Raw genomic sequence first — 13,556 nt, 5'->3', positions numbered from 1 at the left:
TGGAGCAGATGTTTGGCATGATGTGAACTGTGCTTTGAGAGAATTGCTCCAGCATGGTGGATAGAATGATTTGGACTGGGGGGGAAAAGGAGAGTGGCTTCAGGCAGACCCTAGGAAGCTACCACAGTAGTTCAGGTCCAAGTCAGTATGGGACTGAACTAGGGATGAATAGCAGGGGACAGAAGTGAACACAATTTCTAGATGACGAATTGAGGCAGTTGGGAGGCATAGGGGAATATGTCAGTTGTGGCTGAATTTTGAATCTCCCCTAATTCTCTAGAACAGGTATTCTCAAACTCTGCACTTCTGAGAGCTTGAACTGGGTAATTCTTAGCTATGGGAGGCTGTCCTGCATATTGTAGGAGGTGTAATAGCGTTCCTGGGCTTTACTCATTAGCTGCCTGTAGTACTGTTCGCACCCCTACCCCCAGCTTCAGTTGTGAGCACCAAAACTGTCAGTAGACATTGGCACACGTCCCCTGGGGAACAAAATTGCCCCTAGTAGAGAATCACTGCCCTGCATAAAACTAATAGGGCACCTAGGATATAAAATCCGACAACCCACAGACAGCATGTCTGTCTGACTATCATCCATCCATCCATCCATCCATCTGTCCATCTCTCTATCTCCCCATTTATCATCAGTCTCATTTATTATCTGTCTTTCTACCTATCTACTGTTACTAGGTTTTACGGTATCTCCACAAACACCTAGATATGAGCAGACCAGGGAAAACCCTTGAGAGTCAGGATACCTATGCAGTATTAGCATCTTTGTAGAAGGAAGTCAAGGGAAGGCAGTGTGAATCCTGAATAGTTCTGAGAACCCCTGTATCCCTAACAGGTACTCACAGGAAAATGTGGTTGAACTGGCTGGCAGTTTCACAGGATCTGGATCACAGATGGGAGCAAGGGATGTGCTTGATGAGATCTGATGGTGCTGGGACAGCCTGGACCCTATAGACCATTGATCATAATAAGCCAATGTTTCCTTCCAGGAGAAAATATTGAGAATAGGTTGCAAAGTTAGCAGATTAGTAACAAAAGGGGAAAAAAATATCCAGATAACAATGAGATTGGAGAGTTAAAAAGGGAGGTGTCACCAAGTCCAAGACCATATTTTTAAATCACTTTGAGAGAAAAACAGAAAAGGGAGTTTAGAGTCATGAATCTAGAAAAGTTATTTTGACCTCTCCTCCCTCTTAAAAGCAGACAAAAGCTTATTTACTTACATATAAGCCAAGGGAAAAGTATGCAATCTAACAAAGTGAATGAGGAGAAGAGTAAATTCCCCATGACCTGGGAGGCACATGGAAAGACATGCCCACAAAAAGCAGATGTGAACTGAGATGCAGGATTCCAGAGTGAACTGAAAGCAAGGAAGCAAATGGCAGACGCTGGGACAATGAATCCAAAATGGAAAAACTCAGGAACGAGGTGATTAAGGAAGATTTTACAAAGAACTTGAAATAAAATTTAAACATCATTTCTGTAATGCAGTTGCACCAAGAGGAACACAAAAGCAAGTAAACAGATAGGACAGTGCAATGAGAGAAGTAGAACGTGGAACGGAAGGCAATTTTAGGGACTTCCCAGTGGTCCAATGTTAAGGATCTGCCTTCCAATGCGGGGGATGAAGGTTGGATCCCTGGTTGAGGAACTAAGACCTCATGTGCCACAAGGCAATTAAGCACCTGTGCCGCAGCTAGAGCAAGCCCACACACCACAATGAAGGCCCAGTGCAGCCCTCTCCCCCTCCCCTGCAAAAAAGGAAGAAAAATTTTAAAAATCAAAATGCGTTTTAAAACATCTGAGAGAAAGGGACAAGTTTAGAAGGTTCAACACACATCTAGTACAGGTATTCCTGACCTAGAGGCATGAACTTCCAGGTTTATAGATAAAATTCAGGTCATCTGTGGATAAAATTCAGGTCATCTGTCATCATTTGATTGATAAAAATATGTCTATACTGCCATTCACCTTTAGATGAAATTTAACATTTTTCTTTAGTTATTAAGGCATGAAAACACAATAGTGTTTCGTTTTACATTCATCACTTTTCCAAACTTATAGTTATTATTAGACCTGCCACTAGTTCTTATTATTTACTCTGATAATAAAGAAGTAGATATATTACTATATCACAATTCAAAAAAATATTTTTAGGAACTATATCTCAGTATAGTTAGTTTCCTATGATATTCTATGCATTCCATTTCATGCAAATATTACTCTGAAAAGGGGTCCATTGGTTTCGACAGACTGCTAAAAGTTCCACACATTTTGGAATCTCTATTATATAATAGGAGTCCCTGAAGGGAGATTATAATTCAAGAAACTTTCCTGAAATAAAAGAGAATTTGAAATTACATGTTGAGAGCACTGGAAACTGGCCCATAATGGCTGACACTATCCTGTAAAGGAAAGTTCTTTGGACAGCCCAGCAAAAAGACCAATAGAAAGGAAATTAGATTGCCATCAGAGACTTTTACAGAAACACTTTACTAACTAAGGAAAATATAGTAACATATGTGAGAAAGCTAAGGAAAGAAAACGAGGGCCAAGAATCTTATGTTCAGTCAAATTGGCCTTTAAGTATAAAAAGCCTCTGGTAAACTGATGTAAACATGCACGAACACAGAGAATATTGTTCTCATGTGCCTTTCCTGAGGAATCTACCAGACTGCAATGAAATAAGAACGGAATTTAAGAGTAAGCATTTTGAAACTTTTATAGCACTTTGACATTGCTGTGACATCCAAGCACATGAATCATTTCTCCAGTAATTTATTTTCATTGTACTCTGCAAAAGTATTGGTTCATAGAAGATTGGAAAAAAATGTTTTTAACTCTCCATGCTAAAATATAGCTTCAGACAACCAAATTTACCTTAAGGGTGATTAGAGACCATTCAATATAAATTTACTGGTACAGTGAAAACCAAAAAAAAAAAAAAAAAAAGAAAAATCATGATAATGGAGATCATATAGCATGGAATATCTGTATGATCTGACAATGTAGACAATGTGACTATTTTTAAAATGGAAGCATTAGGAATAGGGAGACGGAAAGCTGCCTTCTAGTTCTGCCCTCTGACAAAGTCTAGGAACAGTGACCCAATTATTAGTAATGAGCATTTCTCACATGCAGCCTGAAATCTTGAAATATGGACTATTTCCTCCTCTTGGATTTGCGTGATTCCAAGTCTGAAGCAAGAAATGTGTATGGTTAGCCTTCAATGCATTAGAGAGTAAAGAAGCTATCAAAGATTACCAAGGTTCCATAGCTAACTTGAAAGAGGCGCCTAGTGGTTGAATATGGAATAAACCAAGTTAAGAACTTGGGGAGACCTGAGGATGTTTACCAGCAGAGGGAAAAAGCTTGCATCGAATGGAAGACACAATTTAAGGGCAATGAAATAATGGGTAGAAAATAATTTGAAAAAAAAAAAAAAAGATCTTTAAAAGGCCTCCTCACTCTAACATGTAATTCCATCCCTGCAAACTTTGCTGGCACTCAGGCTAACTGAGGCATTTGCCACTTCTAGGGTGAGAGGAATAGGAAGAGACCCCATGTTGTCTGGAGGGACTAGAATAGATAGGAATGAATTGATAGGCTCTGTTTGTGCCATTGATCTTGAAGTTACAGCAGGCCTGGGCCTTTATCATTTTCCAAAGGGGCTTCCTAGTGACCACTGCCATATATTATGAGAGTGCTGAGTCATTCTCACTTGAATGATGGTTACCTATATTTGCTTATGAACTCTGGTCCTCTTGAAGTTTACAGCATAGAATGAATGACCTTCTTTAGCTTTACAATGGGCTCATTAGCCTCAAGGGAAGATAGCAGCTCTTGAAAGACTCAAATCCATGTGCCATTGAGTCCTACTCCTGAGGAAAGAAACACGACTCTTCTTTGATAATGTGAGCTTCATAATTATTCTTCCCTGAAAAGATATTAAGGAATATCTAAACACATAATGTGTATTTTATGTTCCTAGGCCTTCTGTTTTTCATGCACTGCTACTTTGAATATTCTGCGATTTAAAAATCAAGACTAAAACAGGCCTTGGGATAACTAGAGAGCATTGCCCTTAAGTAAAAGGACCTTGAGACAAAAAGAAAATAATCACCATCTCCCATTTGCATAATGCTTTTAATTTTTCTTCAAAGCCTTTTTCATATCTATTATTTCACTTGATCTTCACAACAACCATGTGAGGCTGTTCACTTTAAAGAAATGAACTTGAAAGCAGTGAACGTTTAAAATGTTTCCAAAAAATGTAGTAAAACCACAAAGAAAATTCCCAGAGCATCTATACCGTAGCTCTAACTTAAACTGTATTTACTGCAAATTGTATTGACTCAGAAGAGATGGCGGCTCATAAATACAGTTTCTCTGTCCTGAACCACATTCAAACTGCAGTTGTTATGAATACAAAAGAGCTTTCTGAGTACATAACTGTAGTTTTGCTGCATTAAAGTGAAAGGCTGGCATTTGGACTAGAAAACCGGCTGTAACTGTGTCTGTTCTGCATGGCAAGCATCTCAGTGCCTGCCAGCAATAGGGATGGATTTACATATATTGACTCAATCCAGCATATGAGTAACGATCAATTTTCTTGATCTATTCTATTCTGTCAATCTGTACTTTTGCTAGCAAATTAGGAGACATTGCTGTCAGCCAGATATAGAGTTTCCTGGGCTTATGTGAGCTTTTAAGATCTCTTTTCTACTTAATTAAAAGATACATATGGTGGTTGGCAGAGAGTAACCAGGCTAGTCAAAGTAACAAAATTTGCCATGTATAGATGAGTTCCTGGAAGAAAAGTCATGAAAGATGGCAAAATAAACGTGATGGCAGACTTCTGTTTCTGAGGATAGTATATTTTCGTGGCAATTTTATTAATAGTAAAATAAATAGAAAGGGACAAATACAATTTATCTGTCAGAAGTAGCCAGTAAAAGCATCCTTTCAGTAGTCATAAATTACTTTCAGGTAACAGTATGTAAGAGAAAATGCTTTCCTGTTTGGTCTCCCATATTAATGAACCATGTCATATCAATTCATTTGCTTTTGGTCCATATCAGCTCTGCCTCCAGGTTGTACTGGAGTTGTAAGGAGGATCAACTAATTTAAAGGAATTGGCAACGTTCCCATAAGGAAAGGCTGGACACATGTTGAGCCCCTTGAAGTCTCCTTTCTCCCCAGTGTGCTGGCGATTCCAGGGGACCCAGCAGGCAAAATCCCAATACTTTTCTGAGGGTCTTACAGGGAGTGAGTGATGGAGTATTTCCGCCAGGGGGCGCAGTGGTGCAGTCTCACTGTTTCTACTTTTCCTAACTTCTTTCAAGTGTTTTGGGGGATGGAGATTATGAATCTGTACAAGAAGTGAAATGTGGGTATATACACAGTTACTGGCTCTAATTAAGTACTAATTTGATTAGGGATGGCTTCTATCTGTTACTGAATGCTAGTATTAAATACTTATGGAACTCCCTAAACATACCAGTGGATGGATCTTAGGAGTAGACATATTAGGAAGGAATAATAGGAGAAAAAAGTTCTGTACTCCAGTGAAGGCAATCAGGCTCTGATCCAGCCTAGCTCTTTCACTGATGAATTCTATGGTCATTAGGAAAATGTTGCCCTTTTTGTACCTCAGTTCTCTCATCTGTAAAATGAAAATGTTGCAGTAGACACATTATTTTCAAACAATTTGGGGCATTTCCTCTGCAGCTATCATTGGGGAAGAATGGGTGCCTCTGGGACCCCCATTACTAAAACAGTGTTAGCAGATCTGCTTATAACCATTGTATAAGGCACACTTCCAAACTGAGGCTAACAGGGGTTTAAAATCTTGGCATTAGAGCATCTTGAAGGTTTCTTACACCTCTAAAATCCCATGACCGGCATGAGAACACATGAACTTTTTGTTTATTGGGTTTACGCTTAAGAACGTTGCTCTCCAAGTTCCGGGAATGGATGTCACCTCCAGTTCTAAGTGGCTCTTTCCTTATTGGCCATGTCTGACAGTGATAGCCCCTATTCAGCTAGCTTCAGATAGCCCCTATTCAGCTAGCTTCAGATAGCCCCTATTCAGCATCGGGAACATAGGATGAAGGCAATAAATTGGCATAAATGGCTCTCTGGTCTCCCTAAGATTGCCATGTGTAAATTTTTGCCAAAAAACCGGTGAGAATGGCCAAATGGAGAATGGGCATCCAAAGGGGCAAGCATTTGGCAGAAGAGCGAGCTGAGAAGAAGATAAAAATAAAACTAAGGTGTCTGATCCCTAAGAATCAATAAATTGACACAAATTCTGCATTTGTTCCCTAACCCATCTCATTTGGTTTGGAAATGAAAATAGACATACGGTGCTCTTTGCAAAAGCTGCATCTCCTTTTTGATCTCCGCCTCCCCTGCCCCCCCCCTTGACACATGGTGTTAAACAGCTCTGCGCTGAACACTTGCCCTATAGAGATGGCAGGATGAAAGAGTTCAGCCCGACGGGCACTGCACGGGACTACCCGGGAGTGGAGGTACAGGCACTTCCGGTGAGAAGTCTCAGATTAGGCTCCAGAGCCGTGGTGGGCTGTGAGCTAAAATGTATAGTGTCCTTTCCCCTATTATGTCAGGTTTCTAATGCTCACACTCAACACTTAATGTACTCTAGCTAACCCTACTAGGAGTGCTCCCACGTCTTTCCAAACTAAAAGAAATCAAGACCCGGGGGGCAGGGAGTGGTGCAGGACCTATGCGAGGACACATATTAAGTTTGACAGTTCAGCTTGCCGTGATGAATATTCCCTGAAGAAGAGGTTGTTATCTTAAGATTTCGCATAGCTCACAGATATGAGATGGGCCCATGAGTCATTCAGTCAACCTGTATTTAATGAGCATCTACTTTGCACCAAGGATGTCGTTACATCCTAAAGATGTAGTAATGAACAAGACACACTTTCTACTTTCACAAAATTTACAATCTTAAGGTGAATACTGGCAATAAATTTTATTTGTGCAAAGGTTAAAAAGTAACCCCAAAAAACCTATCAGGCTAAAACAGTTAAGAAGGGGAACCAACCTCATCCAGGGATCAGGGAGGGCTTGGCTTCTCTGAGGAAGCAGTTGTATATCTGGTACAACTAAGCCAGGTTTTTCTAAAACTACTTGATAGCAGTCACGTGGGCATTTGTTTCTATTCTTCTACTTCTAAGCTCCTTCTCTTGGAGATTCTGACTGAGTAGATCAGGGGGTGAGATCGAGGCATATATATTTGTAACTTTCCCAGGTTTTCCTTGCAACTGAGGAGGTTGAGGAAATCCTGAATGAAGGGGCAAGCATTCCAAACAGAGGGACTGTCCGTACTGAGGAGCCACGTCAAGAGGTAAGAGGACCTGAGAGCAGTTATTTTGGCTACAGGGGAGAGTGTGAGCTCAGGCAGGATCAGAGAGGATTTGCTAGAACAATTTTTTATGATGTTGAAACCTTGTCCAGTGACTGAGAAGAAGCTAAGGTGAATTCTGGGATGTGAGGAAGAAGAGAAAATTGATCGCGGCTCTGCAGAAACAACTGGACTTCCTGATTCTCTCAAGCTATCCCTAAAGCAAGAGAAGTCCAGAAAAGCATCTACTTCTGCTTCATTGACTACACTAAAGCCTTTGACTGTGTGGATCACAAAAAAACTGTGGAAAATTCTGAAAGAGATGGGAATACCAGACCACCTTACCTGCCTCCTGAGAAATCTGTACACATATCAATAAGCAACCGTTAGAACCAGACATGGAACAACTGACTGGTTCCAAATTGGGAAAGGAGTACGTCAAGGCTGGATATTTAACTTATATGCAGAGTACATCATGTGAAATGCTGGGCTGGATGAGGCACAATCTGGAATCAAGATTGCAGGGAAAAATATCAGTACCCTCAGATATGCAGATGACACCACCCTTGTGGCAGAAAGCGAAGAGGAACTATCAAGAGCCTCTTGATAAAAGTGAAAGAGGAGAGTGGAAAAGCTTGCTTAAAACTCAACATTCAAAAAACAAAGTTCATGACATCCAGTCCCATCAGTTCATGGCAAATAGATGGGTAAACAATGGAAACAGTGACAAGACTTTCTTTTCTTGGGCTCCAAAATCACTTCAGATGGTGACTGCAGCCATGAAATTAAAAGACTCTTGCTCCTTGGAAGAAAAGCTATGACCAACCTAGACAGCATATTAAAAAGCAGAGACATTACTTTGCCAACAAAGGTCTAGTCAAAACTATGGTTTTTCCAGTAATCATGTATGAATGTGAGAGTTGGACCATAAAGAAAGCTGAGTGCTGAAGAATTGATGCATTTGAACTATGGTGTTGAAGACTCTTGAGAGTCCCTTAGATAGCAAAAAGATCAAACCAGTCAATCCTAAAGGAAGTCAGTCCTGAATAGTCACTGGAAGGGCTGATGCTGAAGCTGAAGCTCCAATACTTTGGCCACTTAATGCAAAGAGCCAACTCATTGGAAAAGTCCCTGATGCTGGCAAAGATTGAAGGCAGGAAGAGAATGGGACAACGGGGGATGAGGTGGTTGGATGGCATCATCAACTCAATGGACATGAGTTTGAGCAAGCTTTGGGAGTTGGTAATGGACAAGGAATCCTGGCATGCTGCAGTCCATGGGGCTGCAAAGAGTTGGACGCAACTGAGCGACTGAACTGAACTGAAAGCTACCCCCAAATTAAGTTTGCTTCCATTTGCTATAAATGTCATTTTCTTTAAACAACATGGAGAAATGCAGGGTAGCTAAACAAGAGGGGCAGTTTGTGGAGACTTAGAAAGACTCTAGCTTTGTAAAGTATATCCTCTAATGATGCATAAAAGTCTGCAGAGAATCTACTTGTAGGTTTATATTTCAATTAAACGTTAATAGTCATTGCAAAGGGGCTCCCCATTAACCACAAATCTGAGTGTCTTCATTTGTGTTAGACACTGTGTATGAACCTTCAAAGCTACTTATGCAGCTATGCAAATGGCTCTTAGGAGAGATTATATGCAAAAGAAATGAAAGATTAACCTTGCTTATCTTATATTTGAGCATAAAGGAGCACCTTACCCTTGACTTTTAGAATCCCTGGCAATCGTTTGCTGAAGCTGGCTTGCATTGGCATATGAGAGTCTGCTGTTAACTTCTTTTCCCATTTTTATATTCAATGACACATTGGTAGCTTGAAATCAGCCATTGTGGGAGCATTTACACCATGGAAATCAGCAATTTTTTTTTTTTTTCATTGCTGAAAGCCTATTGTTAAACACTCACTAGCATACCACTGCCTAACAGGTATTCACAGTTTTGAAGTTGTGGCTCTTTTTTCGTGAGAGTATTCACTCCTACCAACGAAGGCGCCTTTTCCCTGCTTTTTTTCATTAGGGAGAAACGTCTTTCCCAGCACCTTCAGTTCAATTCTGTTTCTTCTCCTTGGTTAGACCTTTATCCCATGGCCATTTAGGGGAGGCTGGAGTAGTATCTGGCCAAGGGGGATGAAACTACTATATTTGGTCTAAGTCACTCCTGACTTAAACTGTGGAACTGGGGACAATAGTCCTGAATAAACCTGAAGGTCTTTTAGTAAAGAAGATGGGGACTTCATCTTGGGCCAGGAAATGGATAATATTTCCCATATATGTAATACAAGAAAAAGATGAATGTGGTCTTTACGATCCAGAAGCCTGAACCATAATAGAACAATGTTCTCCCTGTTTTGCTTTTGTTTTTAACATTTTATGCTCAGTCTCCTATAGCAGTGGTTCTCCAAGTGTGGTCCTCGGATCAGCAGCATCAGCCTCCTCTGGGAACTTGTTAGAAATACAGACTGTTGGGCTCCATCCCCCAAGTCCACTGAATCTGAAGTTGTGAAGGGAGGATGTGACGGGATGGGAAGGTCTGATTAGAGGTGTGATGTAGCAGTTGGTGTTTAATAGATGTTCTGGATTATTCTGATGGATCCTAAAGCTTGAGAACCACTGTCTTAAGTGTGCTTAACTCTGTCAGTGTGATGGGTGTAAAGTGAATTTCGAAGAATAATAAGCACTCAACTGGTGTTAGACACACAGTAGGCACAGTCATTGATTCATTAATTTATTTAATATACTTTTATCGAACATTTGTTGTGGTTACCCTGTATCATGTAATTGGTTACCCTAACAGCCAGTATGATCTTTTAAAAATGAAAATCAGTTGTGCTGCTTGCTTTTTTATTTGTTGAAGTATGGTTGATTTACAATGTTGTGTTAGTTTCAGGTGTATAGCAAAGTGATTCAGTTAGGCATACACACACATATATCTATTATTTTTCAGATCTTTTCCCATATAGGTTATTACAAAATATTGAGTATAGTCCCCTGTGCTATAGAGTAGGTCTTTGTTATTTACATATTTTATATGCAGTAGGCTGTTTGCTTTCTTAACATCCTTCAGTGACTTACATAGCAAGATGAAATACAAACTAGAAGTCCCTCCATGGCTTAGCCTGTCTGCCTCTCCCAGCTCCTTTCTTCCTTTAATCCTCTTTCCTCTTGGTGCCTATACCACGCTGGTCTTCTTTCTATGTTTAACTCTGTCTTGACATTCTAGCTCCAGCTCAAATTTCACCTTTTCGGAGAAGGCTTATGACTGCCTTATCAAATGTACCCTCCACTTATCTTCATCATGTTCACCATCAGTTTTTTTCATGGCATCTAAAATCAGCATGTCTATTCACTCACTGATAGTTTGACTCTTCCTCTGGAATGTAAGCTTCACAAGGGATGCTGCTACCTCTCTGTATCTAAGCGGACCCTGGGACTCTGGTCCCAACACATATTTGTTGAATCAATTTCCACGCATTACCCTAGATGTGCCAGAACTGAGATTTGAATCACTAGAGGAAATTAACAGCTGGAATCAGTGCTTTGACAGATTCATATCATGTTTTTTTTTATCACTTGTAAATTACAATCTATTCCATTTGTAGAAACTTAAATTTACTTACAGGAAACTCTTCAAGGGCTCATGAAACTTACTTGTCTGGACAAGATCAGGTTGCTTCAGGCTGAGCTGGCGGTGTGTTCATTTACTGATGGGAGATTGCCAGGAACTTGAAAAAGAATATCAAAATGTCTTATTCCTTGCACTATATCAGATAAGCAAGTAACTGACTCAGAAAATTTATGATAGCCTTGCAGTTGTTTTTCCCAGAGACTGTTCTGGAAATAGATGAAATCAGACTCTAGCGCCATCTAGTGGTCATGTTTAGTTCCTATAGAAATAAAATCCAATCTACTTTGATTTGTATTGTGGAAGTTGTGTGTGTGTGTGTGTGTGTGTGTGTGTGTCTGTCTGTCTGTCTGTCTGTCTTTCTAGTCTTACATATTACTTTAGTTATATTAATGTTGATGTGGGTTGCTTAAATTCTAGGAAATTCATGAGAATCAGTAATCTTTCCTGTTGTCCATGTTGATAGAAATATAGGTGACCATTTGTTGTTTTCAGCTTTGCAACACTTAAGAGATTGAATCTATTTGATGTCCCCATTTGGTGGTAGGTATTGGCTGTCACTCAGAGGCAGAGAGAGAATCCTGAACTTTTCTTCTTCAACCACCAGGGTACATTCGACTTTGTTGTATATTCAGATGTCATGTTCTATCCTTGTTTTCCATCTTCCCCATTGGTTCCTAGCAAGTTTCATTTCAAAAGCTAACCAAATCTTTAGTTGGAGAAGCAAAATGGAAAAGCAACTTTAAACAAAAATTAGAACCTCACAATTTTTTAATAAAAATACTTTCATCCTCTGTAGCCATAATATGATTTATAGGGTCTGTAGAAACTAATGGGAGTTAATATTCTGGGTGCATATAAAATAGACTGTGCCCTGCGCTAAGCATTTTATTCACGTCTTTACACACTAAGCAATCCTGTACAACATGGTTGTGGACTCCCTATTTCTATTTTGTTTTTTAAAAGATTAGGATTTTATTTTATTGTTTAATTGAAAGTTTTGTTTTTTGGCTGCACTGTGTGGCTTGTGAAATCTTAGTTCCCTGGCCAGGGATCGAACCTGCACCCTTGGCAATGAAAGCACTCTTCGCTTTCCCTCAATTATGGGACCAAAATTCCCAGGAATCCCTATTTTTAAAAAAGAAAGAGTAGAACTTCTAGAAATATCATTTTTGAGCCCCTAATATGTGCCAGGCATTATGCTAGATGTTTTCTACACATTCTTTAATCTAATCCTACAAATTTTCAGTAGTATTATCATCTATCTGTTCAGATGAAGAAACTGAAGCTCACTTTGCCCCAGATTTCCATATCTGAGGACTGGAGTTAGAGTCCTTATGGCTGGCTCCAGATTGTGCTCTTTCTTCTACTTCTTTTCCAGTATTTTAGAAAGAATTTTGATTTTTAATTGTTTAAAAGATATATTTCTCCTTCTACTCATCCCATCAGATGACCAGTAGTTTGAGGGCGGGGCCCACATCAGGGCCTGGCATGTAAGAACTCAGTAAATATTTGTTGAATGAGTTGAAGAAGGCAGGCTTGGGAAGGTTCCAATTCTCTAGTCAGTCTCTTGGTTAACACTTGTACCAGTTGTTTTTTGTTGCATAAAATATTGCCCCCAAACTCAGTGGCTGAAAACAGCAGACACTTATCTCCCAACTGCTGTTGCTCAGAAATCCAGGAGCAGAATCCCTGGGTCTCTTGAAAGGTGACTGTCAAGATTTTGGTAAAGGCTCCAGTCATCTCAAGGCCCAGCTGGGGCAAGGTCTGCTTCTATTTAATATGATGATTCGCCTCTGCCCCCAGTAGAGGTGTGTCCACGCTCATTCACCTGGCCATTGGCAGACCTCACCTCCCTGCCAGGTCAGACCTTCTGCCAGGCTACCTCATGACAATGGCAGCTGGCTTTCCCAGAGTGAAGTGATCCAGGAGAGAGTGACAGAGAACACCTGAGATGGAATCCAGTCTTTTTTATAACCTAATCTTGGGAGTGATGTGTTTCTTTTTTAGAATTAATTTTTATTGGAGTGTAGTTGCTTTATAATGGTGTGTTAGTTTCTTCTGTATAGCACAGTGAATCAGCTATATGTAACATACATCCCCTCTTTTTTGGATTCCCTTCCTATTTAGGTTACCACAGAGCACTGAGTGGAGTTCTTTGAGTTATATAGCAGGTTCTCATTAGTGATCTACTTTATACATAGTATAAGTGATATATACATGACATCTTTTTACTTCTGTTGCATTCTCTTCATTAGAAGTGACTCATGAAATCCCTCCCACTTAAGGGGAGAACAGTTCACAAGGGCATGGAGATCAGTGGGGGCCATCTCAGAGGCTGCCAACAGTAACATTAGTGGCATGCCTTCTGAGTATTAAGTAGTGCAGTTATTCTGTAATATTCTAGATTCATTCCTTCCCATAATAACCAGCAATGTTTTGTAGCCAGCTGAGGCAGACTCTCATAGTGTTTAGGAGAGGTAGTTTTGGTGGTAGGCAAACTGGATTCAAATTCTAGCTCCCTCACTTCATAACCATG

Source organism: Cervus canadensis, chromosome 8 (assembly GCF_019320065.1).
Source record: "Cervus canadensis isolate Bull #8, Minnesota chromosome 8, ASM1932006v1, whole genome shotgun sequence".
Lineage (NCBI taxonomy): Eukaryota > Metazoa > Chordata > Mammalia > Artiodactyla > Cervidae > Cervus > Cervus canadensis.
Note: the sequence above shows the minus strand (reverse complement) of the source record.